We start from the raw sequence: 23,982 nt of genomic DNA, 5'->3' as shown, positions 1-23,982 counted from the left end.
ACAGATAATGGTGGTAATAATTTTAGTAGTACAAATATAGCTGTTACCGTTGGAATCAGCTACGTTCGTAACATTATTGCTAAGAAGTTACTGCATCGTCGCAATTTCGTGTGGTGGTAGCGAATTTCAGAAGTAAGGCAAGTGATTGAAAGAGGCACAAGACTAAACGGCACGAGTCCTAAACGGTATAAAACCTAAACGGCACAAGACCTAAATATCATTTCGCGGCACTAGACCTAAAATTTAGGTCTAGTGCCTACTATATTTTTAGGTCTTATGCCGTTCAGGTCTTGTGCCGTTTAGGACTTATGAATGTCACCCAATATTTCTTTACTGGCTCGAACTTTAGGAATTCCATCCCAATGGGCTGGAGGAAAGGTAAATTTATTTATACTATTGTTACGTGTTTCTTTGAACCTTTGAGTAGAAACTCACCAGTGCGACGGATCCCTGGTTCAATCCCAAGCCATGTGAATTTGTGGTAGACAATATCGTATTCGTGGGTTTTCATGTGGTTTTTTCACATTCTGATTCTACAAATTCTTTCACAATCATCCATTGTCATTATTCATCTATCTCAATCATTTTAAGTTTAGCGTCCCTTTCAGCAGCAAGGCTATATGCGACGTGAGCCTACAGCTTAACGTAGGATCCGAACCACGAGCTCCAGCCGGAAATCGAACCCATGCCTTTCCCGCCAAAGGCGCGTAAGCTAACCGCTTAGCTACGAGGTAGCTCACCATGGAATGACTTTAAATTGAAGATCTCATCTCAACTCTCTTATTTATTGTACGAGTTCCAGTGGAAAGCCAAAAGGAAGATGGTACAAAATATCACCAGCGGTAAGCGCGTGCCTTCGTTAATTTTACTTCGAAACTTTACTTCAATTAACTCTAACTATTTCAGGATTATTTTTGAAAAGGTCACTTCACCATCATTGCTAAATAAATCAAACACAATATATGCTAATATAAAATTTCATTGTATTTCAAAATCCAAACAACACATAACAATGATAATACAAAATTATCTTCTATTACAAATGGTTCAACGTTTTTAACAGGTACAAAATTACAGGTATTTTACTATAAATCTACCATACTGGTACCGTAAGACGGGGTTACTTTGCACAAGATTTAAGCAATTTTAAAGAAAATCGCATTGTAACCTACAAACGTGATTATTTCGAACACTGTATTTTAAACATAGATAGATATATAAGGAAAACATTAGTGTAAGTTCATTAGTAAACATTCAGTATGACCATAGTTATTGAAATATAAACTTTGGTGCAAAGTAACCCCATAGGTGGGGTTACTTTGCACAACATACAAAAAAGTATGTTTAACATAAGAACATAACGTTTCTGTGCAATGTTTTCCCTTCAGTATTTGTACATTTCGTTTCCTACACAAGACTGCTGCAGTCTAAAAATATTGATATTAGAATGATGGTACCGGTATCAGTACTTAGTTTGAATTATCGATATTTGTAAAGAAAATTATGTATTTTCTGGTACCGGCACAGGAACCCCATTCTAATATTTTAACATATGTCCTACAAAAATACCAACTCAGGAACAGAAAAAATCCCCGTGAACTGATTTGCCTTGGTTATTCCTTATGTCCAAAAATATCATCCCAACCGTAATCAGTGGAAGATTTACGGGGTTTCGGACTTTCAGGCTGGAGCCCAGCCAAATTGCATAATTTCCTTTTCAAAATAATCTAATGTTAGTCATTCGTGTAAGTATAAGCTGCAAGCCCCCCGAAAGTCTAGTGATTTCTAAAAGAAAGGAAGCGTTTCAGAGTGAAGAATCCGCCACTGTTCATAATTTATTTTCCAACAAGAAATTCATTCCGGCATCTACCTAGATAGGAAATTTACCTAAATTTAGAATGCAGGAGGTTCCAGTAGTAATACTTTCCTATCTAAGCTGTATTTTGAACCGGTGCAAAGTAACCCCGAGTAGAGGCTAAAACCGCCTTCTCCCAGTTTTACTTTTTTATGTAACTTTAAAACGTTTCACATTTCAATTTCAACTATTGCATCAAAGTCTCATTATACACAGTAGTATTGTACGAAACTGACTTAACTTTGACGGAAATTCTTGTAGGTGATATTTTTCAAATTTTGTCGGCCTTTACAGTGACTGCTTTCCGTACCTCTACAACAACGAACCCTCCCGGTAATTAGAACTGATGTTAACCGCCAACATTATAGCCAAAATATAGTTAGATGTTCTATCTTACGGTGGCAGTTGAAAACTTCCTCTTTACTGTTCATGGTTTTCCCGACAGAGGACTGTGAAACTCTTTTGCATGTTTTGTGCTAATTAACCCCTGATGTGTAAAGTAAACCCGTCTTACGGTATTTTATATTTCTAAGCTGAAAACCAAGTTAATGATATAAAATGACTTTTAAAACAATAGAAAGGAAAGAATTTAACTGGTCAAAAGCAATCGCATTATTGAAATTCTACAAATATTAACTAAAATTGCCGTTCTTGAAACAATTGAAGATATTAAACCGTTCTTTTGCCTTCAATTTCGGATCTGAGATAATTTAAATTCGAACCCTTAATTATAATGAAATTGTTTTCTTGACTTGATTCCATTATCTTAGAACTGCAAGAATAGCTTTGTGATATTAAATAATCAATTAAGCTGGCTATTCGTATGTTCTGAGGAACTAATGATGGACACCTTAATATTCCCTTAATTTAACTGGCTTTATCTCTAACATTCAGTTACTTTATTCTCATGCTTGTCTTCTCAGAACATACAATTTCAGAGTCTAATGGAGAAACAAGAACAAACCTAAAATTCCTGATCCCCAAATTTTTAGTTCCAACTATTCTACTGTCTTGTGATTATTTTTATATACGATTTCAATTTTTCTGCTGGGAAAACCTTGAAAATCTGCGAAATGTGATTCTTTTCCACTGTGGTTCTCAACTACAAGTGAATTTTAAAATTAAATATACACTGGTGGAAACTAATTTAACAAGACCCTGTAGAAATTAACAGATATTGCACACAATAATGATAAGTGGTAGTGATCCTAACATGGCGCCCGTAAGAAACCCAAACATGTTATGTAAGCTGTTCAAAAAACTACCGTACTAACCTTAATAGAGTGAACATCTACCCTGAGACTTACACAAGTAGCTATACAGACAACCGGTCGTACAGATGCTGAATGGATGTCCCAAATTCGCTGTATACCTCGATGGCGTTCAGCGATTGTCGTTGCCGAACCTCGGTTGATGCCTCACCATGTCCCACACACGTATTCGACAGGTCTTCGGTTCGGAGACATAGTAGGCCGGTATGAAAGGCGGATACCGAGTAGAGCACAATGAGTTGCCCTCACGGTATAGGAACGTGTCTATCCTGCTAGAAGTTGAGGTTCTGCAATGTGTTCACATAAGCTTGGAGAATACGACTAGCCAACGAAACGAACGTACGTACTGCGGATTATTTATAATCCCCTGAATGAAAATCTACTGTGGCAATCCTCCGGCTTCTATCGTACACACCACTGACGAACATAACATAACAAGACTAACGCGATTTATACTTATTTCCATATTTAATTTCCATGTGTCTAATACAAGCGGTAATTATTCGGGACGTCTTTTGAGCTTTACATAGCCCGAATTTACGGCCACATTCGAAGTCGCTTAATTGCACAATAGGCGTTCGCTGGGGTCGTCCTGCAATAGCAGATACGAACCTTGTATGATTCATAAGTACATGATCTGCACACATAACTATGCTCGTCGTGTTTCTCGGTGACTTTCAAACAATTATCAATATTCCGTACAGACACTACAATTAGCCTACCCTCTATCGTGGTTACTAGTGATGGGCAGTTTGGTTCATTTCCCGGAATTAATTCCTTTGAATCCGTTCCGAAGAAGGATTCATTCCTCCGGACCGAATCCTTTGGTTCCGCAAAGTTAAATGATTCCATAGTTTCTTCGATTTGATTCCCCCAAACAAGGATTCGTTCCTCTCTGGACCGAATCCTTTGGTTCCGATGAGTTGGAATAATTGTGAGTTCTCATATGGCTCTCCACTTCAATTCCTCCTTTCACCTAAAGTTGTCAAACCACTCTTATCGCCTGAGAAGTTGCTGCAGTGTGGTGGTGTGGGAAATTGGAATGAGCAGAAGCAAAAGAAGGGATTGCAGTGTTTTGAAACATGTTCACAAGGTTCCATTTTTCCTGATAAGGCAGAGATAATATTGCACATAGGACAAGAACAGATACAGACATTGTTTGTTTCTTTGAATTTTTCTGTTTTATTAAAGGGTTTTGCTAATGGGGCGTTTACACTTGGTCGATTTAGTCGCACGGCTAAATCGACTCATTTCATTTGCGACTAAATCGAAGCAACTAGGCCGTATCAGATCGATGGATGTGTTCAATTGTTTCAACCGGAATTGAATGCTGCTTGTCGACTCGCTCTCCTCTGGTCGATTTGAAATCGACTGGCAATTTTAAAGATGTCCAAGCAAAAAGTAATTGGTACAATTTGCGGTGTTATAGCATTAGAATTAAGGGACGAAATTAAATAGCAGTGACAAGAAAAAAGAAAAGAAAATGGTGTTGGATAAGGGAATTTATATTAAGAAAACAGTATTTAGAAGCATTGTATACGTGTACTTTGATGAAAAATTTTCAGTAGAGAATCTTTGTGTAGATTTAAGCACTTGTCATGGTTCCACAGTAATAACTCTAAACTTGTAAACATAAATATACTTTCCTATATTATAGAGAAAGACTACGCTGGTGAAATCAATATATTACACAGTCGTCTTTCATATGGAGTCACTCATCATAACCGCAGTATACCACTTGTTAACATAAAATACTGCTTACCTTCATTTTGCAAAAATGTTCCACCAGTGGAAATCAATATCATATTAATCTACTTTCACCTATAGCCAACTCTTTTTTACCATAAAAATGTCATTTTTATGACGGTCTATTATAAACTTGCACTATACAATGTATTAAAAAATCATTAAATAATGAAAAAATGATATGATTTTTTAATTAACATTATCTCGTAAAATTGACAAGTTCTTTAGTAGTATAGTCATTAGTAAGTGGAAACCGTGCAGTCCCAGTTTAGGTACACATACTTAGAATCATAATGTAACCAATATCTATATTATTTAAGTATCCATTATAATGAGGAAGGCTATGTTACATAGCCGAAACTATAACACAAACATATAATTTTAAAATATATATATATACTGTTTTGGTCAGTTGGAGTCTTATTAGTAATGTATCCATGTCTTTCAACGGCAGTTTTACTCTTGCAGAAGGGAGGACTTGCATTACAGGATGCAGATTTACTTTAAAAAGGCTTAGCTGTTATCGGTACAAGTATAGAGGAGTATCATAAAAGCTAACAGTAAATAGCTACAAAAAGCGCTAACCAACTTGTGTTAGGTAGCTACTAAAAGCGAAAATTTAGATTTAGGATTTAGATTTCTGGGCTTTCGGCATCAAAGGGCATGTTAGCCCGTCACATTTTTGAGGGATGATGTCCCTCGGCGAGTACACTGAAAGGGTAGAAAGAAAGAATTGAGGAAGGAAGGAAGAGGCCTAGGATCTATGTTAGGTACCACCCCGGCGTTTGCCTAGTGTGAATAAGGAAACCTCATTCAGGATGGTTCGCATTAAAAAGCTTTTTATAGTTTTTCGATCGAGTGCTCCCACCGGGAATCGAACCCGGGACCGCTCACACTGAAGGTAAAGCAAGAATGGTATTTAAAGCGCACAGACTAGGAGCAGCAAAACCTTTGCTTAGCACAAAATAATAGATTATTTTTAACAGGTCAAAACTTAACACTTAACACGTTACTAACGGGTGCAGGTTTTGTTTTGGTGTATTCTATTTTGGAAGATTTACCGACAAAATTCAATACTTTGCATGAATAAAACATGTTTATAACAAGCAAATTTCTGCAGCCATCAGAATTTAAAAAAAAAAAAGTAATACACCTATATTTTAGGTTTACAAGTGTAAGGTTACTAGTGTAAAATAATTACAAGTGCTTTACGATCGATAAAATAAGTGAGTGCGTATGAAAGATTATTCTATTAGATGCTATTTTCCACCTGTGGCATATTTCTGCACAGTGTACAGGACCTTTATTTTATGTTTACAAGTGCAGCCTTACTAGTATGAAACCGTAACAGGTGCTACTGAAACTAATATCATTGCCAAAATCAACTTTTTTCCACTACCTTCGATTGCGCGCACACCTACCATTGCTCGCGCTCCTGGTCTCTTCGGACTTCCCCCTCCCGCGCTACTACGCGGACCCATTAGCTTCGTCCTGTCTGACTCCGTTAAATAGTACTTTTCTTTCAATGGCCACCTAGCAAAAGTTGGTTTGTGTTTCTTAACTGTAGGTTTTATTCGATGCACCCGGAAGCCGTATTTATACGCAAATCGTAAAAGAATTGTAATTTTTCAGCAATTACTTTTTGTGGCCCCTTTGGATTTTATCTATGCCAAGTGAGGTATTTTCATGGTGCCCAGTGGAAACTTTTTAGGTTATAATAAGAAGGACATTAGTGAAAGATTTATAATTTTTCAACAATTCTTTCTAGTGGTGCGGCAAAAATAGACCTGTACGTTCTAATGGAGCTTATATAATCTAGCGTAAAAAGCGATCGGCTTCATGAACCAAGCTGTCTTTTGTTGAGGTATATCTTCCACATTTGCACCTGACCTTTTCGAAGCATTTTAATATTTTTAATTTTATTACGTAGATTAGCAGTTGTGATCTTTAAATTCATTTGATGAATAAATCTAGTGCTGTTCCTCTAGTAGCAATATTTCTGTAAAGAGTATTTTTTGTATTCCATAAACATTCATTTTTCTCATATAATTATAAAAGTAAGTTAATGTAAAATAAGCATAACCGCATGCCGGAAACTTTTCCTTTCCCCTGAAAATGTTTTGGAATCAGGTGTTTACATTAGGCAATCTACTCGTACTCGCTAGGCAATCTAATCGAATCGACCACAGAAAATAGAACGTCTTTCAATTCAGTTGCCAGTCGATTAGTCGCCTTCGATTAACAAGCGATTAAGTTGAAGTCCCGTTTACACGGTCGATTAGGTTGAAAGTGACGTGAATTCAACTGAATCGAACGCAAATCGACTAAGTGTAAACGCCCCATGATAAAAACTCAGTTGGAGGTAGTTTTAAATGCTTCGCTATTTGGATTATACACAACAAGGTATGGGGAAGAAGTGATGCACAGTCCATTATTGTGTAATATCGTTAGTATTTTATTTTTGTTTATTAAAAACGAATTAAAGTAACCGATAATATGGAAGCATTCATGGCGTATATAAGTTCCTGTGATGACGATGAGCTATTATCCATGTTTGGAGTCGTTCAGGAGGAAGTGAGAAAACGAGAAACTAAACATTTGGCGTTATATATTGTCCAAAACTTAGGCCATGAGGATCTTGATGATTTAGTGAAAACTTATGCACCAAAAATTGTTAAACCTATGGTTACTAATGCTCCTGAGTGCTCACAGGCCAGCTGTAATCTCAAAGGACTGCCTACGCGAAAGTCAATCGAAAGCGCTGGAAAGGGACAAGCAATGAATGTTTGCGACAAAAATAAGCGTATAGATAAATGCAGCGAGGAAAAAAAAATGAAGGAGATCCAAGGACTGACGAGCTTCATAAGACTATTGAAGCACTACAGAAGGCAAAAATTAACCAATCTCGTACAGGAACAAAAAGGAAGTCGCCGTCCAGGGCATCTATTTATAAAAGACGATCTCCAAGTAGACGAAACACTGATGATGAGAGCACAGACGAATGATTGAAACATCAGCTCATAGAAAGTATAAATGCTGTTTAATTAATTTAACCCTGCTACTACCGGAATGCTTTTTTCACTACATTGAATACCATTGGGGTCACTGATTACCCCATTTCATTTATTTAAGAAACTCTGTCTTTTTTAATAGGAAAATTTAGTTTTCCTAACTTTTACATTGTAATATGTTTGTTAATACATTATGTTATAAATTTATATATTTCTGGTCACATAATACCCTCAATGTGTTTATAAATTGATGATACACGCCCTATTATATAAATTAAAGACAGTTACTCACATAAGGAAAATTATAGTGCCAACATGGCGGCTAGAGGTTGTATACAAAAAAAAAGTAGTGGAAGCAAATTTAAGTAAAGATATTAAGTTGTGTAATTGTGGGGCAAAAAACAATGCCAACAGTATTATTGAATATTGTGATGTGTGAAAATAAAATGAGAAGCAGGGACACATTTATAAGCAAATCAAAGCTGATAGCTCTTCAGGTCCCCAATCATGCTTTGGAAACAAAAGACGGTAATGCATCAAATAAAGTCAACTGTGATTGTGACATCGAAAGTGTAGAAGCATGTTTAAAACTTCTAACAGAAGATATACAGGAACTGAAATCTGAGTTGAATGCACTAAAAAATGAAAACATAGCACTTACTACTAAATTGTTACAAGTCACTAACGTCAGCCTAGTGCACGGAGAAGTGCAAGGTAAAGAAAGTAAAAACAATCCACATCATATACAGGATTTGTATAGTGATGCTGTGAAAAGTAACACAGTAAAACAACAGGGGCGGGATAAAACTAGAAATTGGACAACGGTAAAGAAAAAAGACGGCATAAATCGTGCAAAAAAGCAACAATCATTAGCTACTGATATTGAGGTAACAAATAGGTTTCAGGTACTGAGTACTACTAGTGAGTTAACATCAGGACAAAATTTTATGGTGCGCGAGTCAAAAAATGTCATAAACGGTACACCAGTGCAAAATAAATTAAACCCAGTATTGATGGTAAAGCAAGTTGAAGACTGATTCAAAAGTGAAGACCCCAAATTTTCATGTGCAAGGGAATATTCTATTACTCGGAGATAGTCATGGAAGAGGTATTGCTGAAAGAATGAAACGTAGTAGTGCAAATGTGTCAATTGTTGGGATTGTGAAACCAGGCGCAGGACTCAGTGAAATAATTAAACCAGTAACGAATGATAAAGTTATGACAAAAAATGATACTGTCATTGTGATAGGTGGTGCAAATGACGTTGCAAAAAATGACTCTCGTAGTGTAGTTGAAGTATTAAGAAAAACCTTACCCAACCTAACAAATACAAATGTTATAGTAAGCACTATACCGCACAGACACGACCTTATTGGAGCATCAATTGTGGATAAAGAAGTGCAGAAGACTAATAAAGAAATAATAAAAGTGTGTAAACATTTCAAAAATGTTGAAGTGTTAGATATTAGCAACAGTCCACGGGAGTATCACACCAGACATGGGTTGCATTTCAACGGGATAGGTAAAACAATTTTGGCAGAAAAACTATGTAATCTAGTCAAACAGCAGCCTAAGAGGGATCCTATACCACTAGCATGGCAAGTCTCAGTAGAAAATACGAAAGGTGTAGCTCCTGTAGTACTTGTCAGTAGAAATACCAAAAACAAGAGCCTTGTTCAATTCAACGAAAATGCACGCTCTATTGGTGTAAGTTTAGATTATGTGGATAGAATTAGTTTAGTACAAAGGTCAAATGATTTAAACCAGAAAGCAAAAGATAGTAGCAAGATGATAGCAGATTATGATGGCGTTATAGGTGTGTTGATTTAAAAATCTACACATTAATTTTTGTATAATTTACATAAATAATTATAGTATATTGATTATATTAATTGTCATGAATTTTTTAAATTGTTTTTTAAGATCTTTCACATACAGTATTTTGCACTTTTAGTTACTGTTCTCCTTAGAAGAAGTAGCCGTGGGAAAAGATTTTTTTTATAAACATATGGATGCTTGGTGAGCTGGGAGGCTGATCGTATAAATACGGTCCATGTTGTGTGGGGGAGGCACTCTCTTCTCAACCACTAACTTCTTCACATCTCCCAGAGATCCTTACCCCTCTGCGCCTCCAATAGTGAAGGGACGCAGGGATAAAGTTTTCTACCACTCAACCGGACTTACACAATGAGTAGTCGGCTCTGAGATATACCCTATCATTTCTTTTTAAATCTTAGGAAATTAGGATATTTTTAGATAGGATGAATTAAGGATTTTTAGTTAGATTCCTATTATAAGGGAGTCTACCTTTTATTTTTTGATGTAGTATTTTTAAAATATTTTGCTTAATTTTATTTGGGCAGCTCTCTTGAATGATAGAGACTGTTCATTTTAAGTTAATAATGATAACTCTTCTTTCGGGATAAGTGAGCCTGGAAGAGGGTTTGATAGAGATAAAATTTAGCTATTTTTTTTTAATAGGTGATGGCGGTCGTTATACGGCGAACCAGATAAAGGTTTTTTTTTTGGAACCGCTTTCGGAATGAGGAGGCGCTGTTCTTTTTTGCTTTTTAGTACCCAGTCGCCTGAATGATGTCGGCTGCGGAATTTTTTTTTTAAGAATATTGTGGTTGTCTCTTGAATGAGGGGGCATTCACTGAGTTGTTATTGCCTTTGGAATGAGGAGGCATTTAGAGTTTTAATTTTTTAATTGTCTCTTGAATGAAGGGGCATTTAGATAAACATTTTTGATTGTCTCTTAAATGAGGGGACAATTTCTGATTTTTTTAACCCAGCTATCTGAGTGATGAATAGCTGTGGATTTTTTCTATTATTTAAGAAATTTTAAGTAGGAACAGCTGAATTAAAGCTGAAAGAGTAATTTCTTTTTTAACCTGTAAAAGATCGAGTGAGTCTTCTACTAGGTCCCATTTTTTAACAGTCGTCTAGTCGAGTAAGCTGGCGACAAATATAATACTAGGTTTGCTTCGGTCGGGGATCGAATGAGTCCTCTTCCGGAATGGATATTGGCCGCTCGGCTAAATGAACTGACGGCCTAAAAGATAGTAGGTCGAAGAATATAATTTGATAAGAACAAGAATATTAATATTGTATAAAAATTGTACAAAAATTGTAAAGAATTTAAGGGAACTCATTAAAGAATTAAAACCAAGATAATTATTTTTTAATGTTTAATTTTCGCAAATACAAAGATTTATTCACAAGTTATTGAATAGTCTCTATATTTTTACTGTTACTTGTGTAGCTCTATTCAAGGAAACCGTTAGGATTTTTTTTTTAAATTCTTTATTCCCCGGATTAGACCGGGAAGGAGCGAAATTTTCACTCGAAAGTATATATGTAATATATTATCAACTATATATATATTATAGAGAACTAATTATATATGTGTTTTATAGTTAAGCGACACATATTATTGGCGCCCGAAACCAGAGACAAAGTGAAAATTATTTTTGTATAGAGACTAAGTGAGAGGAAGTTTCTAATTTTTAAGGGAAGCATCAATTTATGAAATTACGTTCGGGAAAGTTTTTAAGCATGGCAACGGGACTAGATAAAAGAAATATTTGCGAAGCTCTTGGGCTAGAATATAGAGAGGGAGTTAGCTCAGAAGAAATAATTTCTAAGATACAGGATTTAAGAAGGGAAGAGAACAGGCGCGAAGAAGGAAGTAATTCTGCTGGAGATAATGAAGAAATGGAGTCAAATATTAGTCAAAGTAAATGGGTGGAAGAAATTAGGCTTAACCTACCTGAATTTACAGGAGATATTCCTAGGGAGGATCCATTTGCGTATTTAGACGAATTAGAAGAATTTAAGCAAGCTAAGAAGTTAAACGATGAACAGCTATTGGAATTGGTTGTCCCTCGAACATTGAAGAAAAGCGGGAAAGTTTGGTTTGCTTTTAAACAACCCTTTTCTAGTTACAAGGAATTCAAAAATTCTTTCTTGAAAGAATATTTTAGTTTCAATTACGAACAAGAGATTAAACAGCAATTGCAAAATAGTTTTCAAAAGGCTGACGAATCTTTAGCTTCGTACACGAGACATGTAGCGCTTATGTTCAGCAGATTAGAAGATCCCCCGGATGAGAAATCTCAGGTCGATTTCATTATGGAGCGTTCTCACCCAAGATTCAGACAGCTGTTATATAACAAGGAAATTGTAACTCTGAAACAGCTAGAAAGCGAAAGTTTGAAGATCCAGCATCTTCTTTTGAGTGAATTATTATATCTACCCGAACGAGAGGCACCCAAGGCATGCAATCCTATTGCAGCGCTAGAAAGAGCAGAAATGGGGCGGGGAAGTAATTTATTACCCTCGGCTCTTGATCCTGCTTATTTTAAGCGTGGACAGAATGACCGCAAGGAAACCGTGACGAATTCTCGCTGTGAAAACAAGACTTTTTCTTGTGATTTTTGTCACAAACGGGGGCATGTTAGTAAGTTTTGTAGAAAGAAAAAAGAAAATAAGAAGGAGAGCTCTGTGGTTCATACGAAAACACATTCTTCTGAAAATAAAGCCCAGAAAGTGAATAATCCAGTAAAAGAACCGCTTATTCTCTGTAAGATTTGGGGGGAAAGTATTGAATTATATGCTGACAGCGGAAGTGAAATTTCATTAATAAATTTATCCCTAGCGGAGAAACTTATAACGAAAGGTGCAAAGATGAAGAAAGAAAAAATAAAATTACAGTTGGCTGAGGGAGAAACAGAAACTGTAGGTGTCATGTATGTTAACATTTACATGAAAGGAAGGAAAGCAGGTGTAAAATTGCATGTTTTAAGAGACCTCGCTCATGACTTGATCGGCGGTAGAGATTTAATAAGTGAAATGAAATTGATTTTATTAATTTCGCAGAATTCGTGGACATTTGAAGACGAAAAGCGAAAATTTCCTTTTGAGAAATCAACAAAGCCACTGAAGTTCACCGGAATGATACGGCCGGTTGATAGAAAAAGTGTGGATCGAGTCCAGAGAAAAGAAGATAGAATTAGCGTAGCGGATAGGAATTTCCAAGAGGAAAAAATGACAGAAAATTTGAGAGAGAGAAAACATTTTAGGGGGTACAGAGTAAGACACTTATCACAACATAGAGAAATAGGAAACATTAATTCCGTGACCCCAAAAAACGGATTTTTGATGCCGGCGAGGGTAGCCGGGGAAAGGAGAAAAAAAGTGTCTTTAGCAAGACTAGAGCACCTGTTATCAACTGTACTGTCTTTGGCGTAAAGTCTAAAATGTTACTGGATACTGGGGCTTCTGTTTCGGTTTGTTCTAAAGAACTCGCAGATAAATGGGTACAAAATGGGGGGCAAGTAAAAGAAAATTCCTTGACCCTAAGAGTAGCCGATGGGACCACTGTTGCGTGTGGAGAAATTACAGCGACAGTAAAATTTTATGATTTCACTGTTAAACACAAATTTATCATTCTCGAAAAACTTTTGCGAGAAATTCTGGCAGGAAGAGATTTCATTTCGAAGGTGGGGATTGTAATAAATCTTTCTAGAGGAGGATGGTATTGCGAGGACATAGAACAGCCGATTTGTTTATTTGATAGTGATTTCTCAGAGAATTTAATTTTAGATTTTGATAGAAAAATAGAGGGAAATTTACAACCGATAGTAGATAAATTAGACATAGGTGGAGAATTTAGACAGAGAGTTATTGAAATGCTCATAGAAAATAGAGAAGTTTTCTCAGAAGAACCTAAGGTAACTAATGTTATAGAACATCATATAGAGCTAAAGGAAGATAAGCCAATTACAGCTAAATTAAGACCCTTGTCAGAAGAAAAAAGAAGAATTATGTGCCGGTTACTAGATGAGATGGAGTCTCAAGGAATCATAGTTAAAAAGCCTACTAAATATCTCAGTAGCCCATTATTACACAAAAAGAAATCGGGATCTTTCAAAATTATATTAGATGCGAGAAATATTAATAGGGTTACGAAAACTGAAAAGAGTCAATTACCTGACATACAGGAAGCTATAGCTCACCTTGGGGGGAAGAAGATATACTCAATTTTTGATATTTGTAATGCTTATGGACATATACCTATAGCAGAAGATTCTCAAAAATACACAGGCATGCTTACATGTCAAGGGATATATCAATATGCCCGTGGGTGTTACGGATTATGTACATTACCTTATACGTTGAATAGAATGATGCAAATAGTACTTGCAGAATGTTATTTTAAGACCGCAATTGTGTACTATGATGATGTAGTGGTCGCAAGTGAGAGTGAAGAACAGCACTTAGAAGATTTGCGAATAGTATTTGAGAAATTGAGAAAAGCGAATATAGCGCTCAATTTTAACAAAGTACAGTTATTTGTGAAATCTTTCGATTTTCTTGGTTTTCATATAGAAAACGGGAGTGTATCGTGTGATCGAGAAAAGGTTAGGATGGCCAGACAGATAAAGAGACCTAGGGGTATCAAAGACCTACAAAGAGTCCTGGGGTTTTATAATTATTTCAGATCAGCTATACCGAACATGGCGAAAATTACTGCTCCTCTTTCCCAACTTTTGCGTAGAAATGAAAAGTTCAAATGGACAACTGAATGTGAAGATGCTATTAAGAAACTGCAACAAATCCTTGAAAGCGATCCGAAGTTGCTTTTGCCAGATTTAAATAAGGAATTATACCTATTCGTGGATACATCGGATATAGCGACGGGGTTTGTGATTTCTCAAAAGATAGATGGAAAGAAGCTCAGAGTAATCGCGTATGGATCTAAGAAACTGACAGATTCTCAGCGGAAATACAATACTACAATGAAGGAACTTCTTGGGATATTAATCTCTATAGAGAGATTTGAGAAATATTTGCTGAATGCACCCACAGTATTCGTATATACTGATCACATTTCTTTATTACCTCTTTTGAAAGCTACCAAAGTACCTGCTGTTGTTTGCAGATGGATAAATAGAATTAGTAAATACCCTGTTGTTTTGAGACATTTAAAGGGAAAGGCCCTGTATGTAGACTATTTGAGTCGCATACAGGATGATTACACAATCCCGGAGGAATATGAGGGAAATGATTTAATGAATGAATATTATCCCTTAGAGGACGTCGGAGACAACGGGTTCTTGAAACTCGAAATGAGTGATGGAAAATTGATTGATTTTCAGGAGTTACCTAGAGAAGAAGTCAATATAACTGCTTTTTATAATAGCGGCAGTTTGAAAGAAGAAAGAAAAAAGAAGAAAGGTATTAGTAGTATACCGAGATGTATTTTACATAACTTTGGTTCGGAGGAAATAAAAAGAGGATTTGAAGAATTACCTTTCCTTGAAAAAGATGAAGATTCACACGGAGAAGAAAAAACCGTGGATAAAATTGTTAACGTTGAAGAATTTAAGAAAGCTCAGAGAGAAGATGACGAACTGGGAAAAATAATAAAGCTTTTTAGTGGGAAAGAAATAGTTTTAGAGGGAAAGCAGTATAGCCGGATTAAAAGATTAGCTGAAATATCAATTATTGATGTCGATGGCCTACTAAAGAGAATAGTTACGGATAAGGTAACCAATGATGCTAGATTTGTTATATGGGTTCCTAGTAAATTAAGGGATCTTGTATTGAAAGCTTTGCATAGTTCTGTTTATTCCGGACACCCTGGAATAAAAGGAACCATTTTGAAAACTCAGACGAAGTTTAGTTGGATAGGAATGAGTCAAGACATAACACGCTATTGTTTAGCTTGTGAGACATGTGCGAAGTTTAAATCGTCTACAAGTAAGAATACGGGGTTTATGAGCAGTACTCTAGTAACCAAACCTGGTCATGCGCTATATGTAGATATACTGGGTCAAATAGTCAAGGGGACAGGAGGTTTTATGTATGCTTTTATAGCAACGGATGCGTTCTCAAGGTTTACTAGAATATTTCCATTAAGAAAGATTTCCGCCAGAGCTGTGTGCGACTGCATAATGACAGTATTTTGTCAAAGCGAATTTTATGAAGTTCTGGTTTCTGATAATCATTCAATATTTAAAAATAAGCTTTGGTCTGATACCCTGAAGCTATTGAAAGCTAAAGAGGTGCACACTGTTAGATATAGACCCTGTGGTAATAAAAGCGAAGTATATTGCAAGAAAGTTAAACAGCTTTTAGCTATGTACTGTAAATCACATCCGCAGTGGCCTAATAATATTAAAGAAATTGAATTCGCTATAAACAATCAGGTTTGTTCTAGCACCTCATTCTCGCCGAGTTTTTTACATTTTGGTAGAGAAATGAGGGATCCTTTTGAATTAGTATCTAATGAGATGCGAGTAAAGGAGAACGAAAATAATGTATTGAATTATGTGAGAGACACGGCTAAACGAATATCTGAAGCCAGAGAATTAGCATTAAAAGTACAAGAAAGGACTCACAAAGAACAAGAAAGAAAATATAATGTTAAAAGGAAAGAGAATCCGTATAATGTCGGAGATAAAGTTTGGTTAAAAGCTATAAGAGTGTCGTGCGCCGCAAAGAGGGAGACAGCAGGTTTATTAGCAAAGTGGACGGGGCCTTATGTTATTAAGAACAAAATCGCTCCTAATAGTTATGAAATTGAAGACTTAGTTCGAAAAACAGTGTTGAAGGTTAACTGTGATCAGCTTAAAAAGCATTATGACAAACCAGACTTTGTAAATAAGGAAACAGAAAAAGAAATTGCTACTCCAAAACGTTTGCCTAGAATGTCGTACAATTTTCGATACAAGTAAGAGTATAAATGTACAAGTTAGAGTACTTTAAGGTAATTTTTTTGAAACAGACTTTCTTACTTTTTTTTTCTTTCCTTCCAAAAATCCTCTGTGACCCCTATTTTCTGAATAGAAGAGAGTTAATCATAATTATGGAAACAGAGAAATAGCCGAAGAATTGAGGGAACAAATGTGAGACTTCTGACCAGAGAAAAAGAACTTTGAACCGTAATAAATTTTAGAGGGAAACCTTCTCTGAAGACAGAACCAGAGGTCATGGAAATAAGAGACGAAGGGGTGGGTTCTTACCCTTCGACAAGTGAACTGTGAAAATGAAATTGGAGACTACTCACAGGCTTCTCTCGTATATTTTTAGTGGAAACAGTTCACAAAGTATTAAGATGGATTTATTGAATATCTTTCTATGGGAACTGGGCAGATCCAAGTGATTATAAGAACGAGAATTCTAAAATTCCTCATTCAGTACTAATTCTGGAGTTGAGAAGACCGCAGTTTTTTCTTTTTGTTGTTGTTGGTTCGCTTAGTTTGTCAACATGTCCTTTAAACTACCAGTGAATCACCGAAACGTATATGTATCGGCCAGACCGAAAGCCTTCCCAAGTCTGGATGTCGAGCTCTTGTTCCAGGTGGACAGAGCAAAGAATAGAAACAAAAGAAAGAGGAGGGAAGAAAACCAGCCCAGAGGTCCAGAATCGACGAGTGCAGAAACAAAAGACTGGGACCTTCCCCTTAGTCTAGTTCAGCAAATTGAAAAATTAAGGGGACAAGAAGAAAAGAGAAAAGAGGAAAGGGAAGAAGAAAAAAAGGATGAACCAGAAGGAAAAAGGCAAAAGATGGAGCAAGAGCTTCCTATAGAAGAAGAGGATGACTATTTATCCATCTATACTGAGAGCATCGGGACACCCCCAACCCCCGGGAGAGATATTGACTGGGAAGAACTAATAGAGTCAAAACTCAGTGGAGAGTGAGTGAACTTTTCAAAGTGAAGTGTTTTGTGAGTGACAGAGTGTATATAGTGTTATAAGAATACTTATAAACTGTGACTTTTTTAATAACACAGGAACAAATGAAAACTTTTGCATAAAGGACTTTTTTGGAAATTCAGAGGGTAAAACAGTCTTTTTTTCTTTTTTTTAAGTTTTTTCTTTTTTCTTTTAGGAAAGGTTATTATGTGTTGATTTAAAAATCTACACATTAATTTTTGTATAATTTACATAAATAATTATAGTATATTGATTATATTAATTGTCATGAATTTTTTAAATTGTTTTTTAAGATCTTTCACATACAGTATTTTGCACTTTTAGTTACTGTTCTCCTTAGAAGAAGTAGCCGTGGGAAAAGATTTTTTTTATAAACATATGGATGCTTGGTGAGCTGGGAGGCTGATCGTATAAATACGGTCCATGTTGTGTGGGGGAGGCACTCTCTTCTCAACCACTAACTTCTTCACATCTCCCAGAGATCCTTACCCCTCTGCGCCTCCAATAGTGAAGGGACGCAGGGATAAAGTTTTCTACCACTCAACCGGACTTACACAATGAGTAGTCGGCTCTGAGATATACCCTATCATTTCTTTTTAAATCTTAGGAAATTAGGATATTTTTAGATAGGATGAATTAAGGATTTTTAGTTAGATTCCTATTATAAGGGAGTCTACCTTTTATTTTTTGATGTAGTATTTTTAAAATATTTTGCTTAATTTTATTTGGGCAGCTCTCTTGAATGATAGAGACTGTTCATTTTAAGTTAATAATGATAACTCTTCTTTCGGGATAAGTGAGCCTGGAAGAGGGTTTGATAGAGATAAAATTTAGCTATTTTTTTTAATAGGTGATGGCGGTCGTTATACGGCGAACCAGATAAAGGTTTTTTTTTGGAACCGCTTTCGGAATGAGGAGGCGCTGTTCTTTTTTGCTTTTTAGTACCCAGTCGCCTGAATGATGTCGGCTGCGGAATTTTTTTTTAAGAATATTGTGGTTGTCTCTTGAATGAGGGGGCATTCACTGAGTTGTTATTGCCTTTGGAATGAGGAGGCATTTAGAGTTTTAATTTTTTAATTGTCTCTTGAATGAGGGGGCATTTAGATAAACATTTTTGATTGTCTCTTAAATGAGGGGACAATTTCTGATTTTTTTAACCCAGCTATCTGAGTGATGAATAGCTGCGGATTTTTTCTATTATTTAAGAAATTTTAAGTAGGAACAGCTGAATTAAAGCTGAAAGAGTAATTTCTTTTTTAACCTGTAAAAGATCGAGTGAGTCTTCTACTAGGTCCCATTTTTTAACAGTCGTCTAGTCGAGTAAGCTGGCGACAAATATAATACTAGGTTTGCTTCGGTCGGGGATCGAATGAGTCCTCTTCCGAAATGGATATTGGCCGCTCGGCTAAATGAACTGACGGCCTAAAAGATAGTAGGTCGAAGAATATAATTTGATAAGAACAAGAATATTAATATTGTATAAAAATTGTACAAAAATTGTAAAGAATTTAAGGGAACTCATTAAAGAATTAAAACCAAGATAATTATTTTTTAATGTTTAATTTTCGCAAATACAAAGATTTATTCACAAGTTATTGAATAGTCTCTATATTTTTACTGTTACTTGTGTAGCTCTATTCAAGGAAACCGTTAGGATTTTTTTTTAAAATTCTTTATTCCCCGGATTAGACCGGGAAGGAGCGAAATTTTCACTCGAAAGTATATATGTAATATATTATCAACTATATATATATTATAGAGAACTAATTATATATGTGTTTTATAGTTAAGCGACACATAGGGTCAGGCCAAATTAGCAGTAACATTAGTAAAGTTAGTAGTGTTAGTAATCTTAATTATGAAAACAAGTTATTGTATCCACGCACAGAAAACAATCGAGTAAACGATGTAACTACAGAAAATGGTCGAAAGGTAGAACGACGGAAGAGAACGCGAAAAATATTATCCAGTGATTTTTTATGGTAGGGGATACCGATACTACTAAATGTTCAAACACTCGTGAAACGCTAACAAATTCAAAAACAAAATTTACGCATGACAGAAGAAACTTAAAGAAACAATATACTACACATGTATCGATAGGTAGTATTAATATTTTTCATCAAAATGTTCAAGGTCTCAATAAGGTAAAAATTAACATGCTGAAGGTACTACTTTCCACTGAATTAGATAATATACATGTAATTTGTATAACGGAACATTGGTTAAAATTAGATGAAATAGAATATTATAAAATCCATAACTATACATTAGTAGAGTGGTACTGTAGAACGGGTACCCAAAGAGGGGGAGTTGCGATATATATTAAAACAGGATTAGAGACAAATATATGTAAAAAATTTAATTACCTCAACACCGAAAAAGACTTTGAGTCCTGTATAATGGAGTTACCAAAACAAAAACTATTTATCATTTGTATTTACAGAACCCCAAATAGTAATATTAAAATATTAGCACACAATTTAGATGAGATACTGAAAAAATTAACTACCCCAGGTAATAAAGTAGTAGTAATAGGTGACCTGAATGTTAATTTTTTGTCAAGCGAAATCGATAGAAACGTACAGGTTCTTATTGATTCATACAACTTAACGCCAGTAGTTAGGGAACCCACCAGAATAACACCGACAACAAAAAGCGCAATAGACCAAATGCTCCTAAACAAAGATGTCTTAGAATATTCCGTGAAAGTTTTCAATACCGGATTTTCCGACCATGAAGCTCAAATTTTTACTATTCTAAATGTAACCAGTAGCAATATTAATAGAATATCGAAAAGTATCACTAAAAGAAATTTTAGCGCAGACAATGTGGTTTACTTCAACTATCTCTTAAGCGGTGAAACATGGGAGGATATCTACAAACAAACTACAGTAGATAAAGCCTGGGAATATTTCCTTAACATATATAGTAACTATTTTAATGCAGCATTCCCGACTACCACTCGTAAAATTTACACACATAAGACAAAGTCGTGGATAACTTCAGGAATAAAGAAATCCAGCAAAACAATTAGAGAGTTGACACAAAGAGTCAAACAAGAGTTATCGAACCCGGAACTTAATAGATATTACGCGAATTACAAGTGCATATATAGACGTGTAATAAAAATGGCTAAAAGAATGGAATATGACAAACAAATTGAGCGTTCAAAAAATAAATCAAAAACACTTTGGAAAATAGTAAAGAGTGAAACAAATAGTAAAGCATCTTCTAGGGAGATAGGAAACATTGAATTGAATCATGTAGATACTAAAATAACTGACCCAGTATTAGTTGCTAATATTATGAACAACTATTTTACTGAAATCGGAAATAAAAGTGTAACGGGTACTAAATTCAAAAAAAAAAAAAAAATCTACGGAAGATAGGCTACAAAAAACGATGTTCCTTCAGCCAGTGATACCTAACCAAGTTGCTCAAATAATTTCAAAGCAAAAAGACAAATGGTCAGTAGGTTTTGATAACATTCCAATGACAATAGTGAAGAAAAGTTCCGCTTATATAGAGGAACCTTTGACATATCTTATAAATCTTTCCTTTTCATCAGGACAGTTTCCTCAAAAATTAAAATTAGCACGAATTAAACCAATTCATAAAAAAGATGATAGGTATAAGGTAGAAAACTATAGACCCATTGCGTTACTTTCGCCCTTCTCAAAAATCATTGAGTCAACTATGCAAAAACGTATAGTAAGCTTCTTGGAAAAATATAATATAATAGACATTGCTCAAAATGGTTTCCAACGCAAAAAGTCAACTGAGACGGCGATATTTAATTATCTCGATTATTATTCGGGATGCATTAGACGACAGGAAAAAATGTACTGGCATTTTTCTTGACTTGACTGAAATAAGCATTAAAACCTAATCAAACAACCAATTGCAAATTTTATATTAGTATAGTGTTATATGGACATTACATAAGAATATATTGAATAAGAGTTTGTGTGGTACAGCAAATAGTTTTATTATCCATTTTGCAATAAAAATCTATAGACCTGGTAACGCTGAACACCTGTGAAAAAGTAAAAACAAAAAGAAAGAAAGAAAAGAAATAGTGATAAGACTAGCAACTGATCTCCCCCTCTCCTCCAGTTGGGACAGCAGTTGCGATGGTTAGAATATTGCGGAAAAGTGACACGAGAGCGCGTAAGATTGCTTGTTTCCAGACATGCGCAGTACGTGCATTATTTGCTTCTCTGTTGTGCAGTATCGGTCTATTCTTTACTACTGTTTTTGTCCCATCCATATCAATCCGACTCCATTCATATCAATGCACTTGTCTGTTGTTTGGTTCCGCCATCTGGTTCCACCAACCGAATCCACTGATTTAATCCGTTAACTTCCTGAGTGAATCCATCCCGTGAGTGAATCCGCCCAAATGAATCCGATTCCTATCAGAGATTCAATCCTTTCATTCCTCTGAAGGATTCGTTCTTTCGGAACGAATCCTTCCGGAACTACCCATCACTAGTGGTTACTAGTGTTTTGGAACCTTCAAACTAGGATCAGCATGCTCTCTGCACATACACACACTGTAGTGCGGATCTTGTTCTAATCGAACGATGTATAAGAGTTGTTCTTAAATGAGTTTCCACCCTTGTATTTTAATAATACAATCACTATGACAAAATAACTAGTCTTATTTGTATGTACCTTGTACAAAACCTTACTACAAAATAATTTTCTCTTAAGAATGCAATCATGACAGTAACACATTATAACCCATATTCATGTTCATGTATTTGCTTGCATTTCTTTTCTGTCATGCTTTCATTGGTACAGATACAAACTGGCTAAGCACAAACAGGTCGAATTATAACAGTACATCTTTCTTAATCTACTCATTAGAAATAATACTTTTTCCTTTACAAAATACGATACGATCGCTTCTGATATTATTTCACATTAAAACTCAAATAAACCAAACCTTTCACTGATTACAGTAATAAATATTTAGATCACAAAATAAAACTCAGCTTAAAAAGAAATCTCACACACAAGAGAAAAAAGGAGACAATTTCAACCAAATAGTACAATTTATATACAGACGGAACACATTTTAAAGTTATAATCCAAATTAGTAACCTTGTATGTATTCTTATGGTGACCAGATTTTTTCAATGAAGGGTAAGAAAGGAACTTGCCCGAAATAACAACCATGTGGAAAAAAAATTTTGGTCGCCATAGACAAGACACAAGAATTTGGAGAACCATCTTTATCATCACAAGAATCCGGTAGCTTTGCTCTGTAATTACAAGGTCTGAAAAAAAAAAAAAACTGTACAAGCTTTCCAAATTCATTGTAGCTATCCGACAGGGTATTTCATTCGTCCCATTGATACTCGCTACCAAATTTTAGCGTTCATAACACCTTACTGGAGTGTTATTCATGTTTATATATGTACATAATCTTGTAAATATTCAAAATAATAACCAGAACATTCAAATATATTTGCAGCCTTTCACGGACAATAATCCCGAACAGACTTTTAGCTGACAAACCTGTATTTCATGTATTATTAATTATAATCTCATTCAAGATAATAAAATCTTCTGTCTTCAAGTGTCTTCTACCTCCTGTTTCCTGAAAGTAAATATTGTCTCTTAAAAATCTATAAGAAAGATCTTTTGGTACAAATACTTATCTATGTATGATATAAGTGCTAGATCACGAAATTTAAAATAAGAATTGAAATTATCTTGAACGTACTTACATATATATATATACACGAGGGCATGCTGATCATTTTTGCCTATTTTTTAAATTTTTTCAGGTACCTTCAGAAATCGTCGAATGAGGGCAGCAATGAGACTGGTGGTCTGTGACCAAGTTTGAGACCAGTGAGACGGTATTCTGGGAAGTACGTGTGTAAACCTGACATCATGTTTGGATATACGGTTAAAACAACGGCAGTGATAGGGCTTTTGACAGCAGAGGATGTTCCACCTATTGACATTCACCGTCGAATGGTGCAGCATGCGTTGATATGAGTACAGTGAAGCGTTGCGTCCGAACGGCCAAGGACGAAGATTCAGGCACCTCATCACTGGACGATGATCCCCATACAAGAAGATCAGTGAGTGTGACAGATGATCATCACAAACAACGTGCTGCACAACAATTGATTCGTCAGAATCAAAGAATCACACACCAGGAACTGTCCAATACCCTTGGCATCTTACGTGAAAAGGGTGTAACACATTATTCAATGTTTAAAGTACCGCAAAGTGTGTGCCCGTTGGATGCCTCGTCTGTTGACAGAAGAGATTACATATTTCTGAGGTTGAAGGTGATGCATTTCTGCAGAGAATTCTCACAGACGATGAGTCATACACCCATCATTA

At 35.6% G+C, this 23,982-nt stretch overlaps 1 protein-coding gene across 4 annotated transcripts in view; it reads right to left on the bottom strand.

The window, feature by feature from the left end:
• Positions 1-963: 963 nt before the first annotated feature.
• Positions 964-23,982, bottom strand: part of Alg3 (Alg3, alpha-1,3- mannosyltransferase) — a 77,169-nt gene continuing 54,150 nt past the window's right edge. For all 4 annotated transcript variants that reach the window (XM_081736663.1, XM_081736662.1, XM_081736661.1 and 1 more), the window contains exon 8: positions 964-23,221. The gene's annotated coding sequence lies outside the window, so the exon portion shown is untranslated. The remainder of the gene's footprint in view (positions 23,222-23,982) is intronic.

The sequence above is a fragment of the Thermobia domestica genome, chromosome 13, assembly GCF_964235325.1.
Source record: "Thermobia domestica chromosome 13, izTheDome1.hap1.1, whole genome shotgun sequence".
Lineage (NCBI taxonomy): Eukaryota > Metazoa > Arthropoda > Insecta > Zygentoma > Lepismatidae > Thermobia > Thermobia domestica.
The sequence above is the reverse complement of the archived record's forward strand: the minus strand, read 5'-3'. Positions and strand labels throughout refer to the sequence as shown.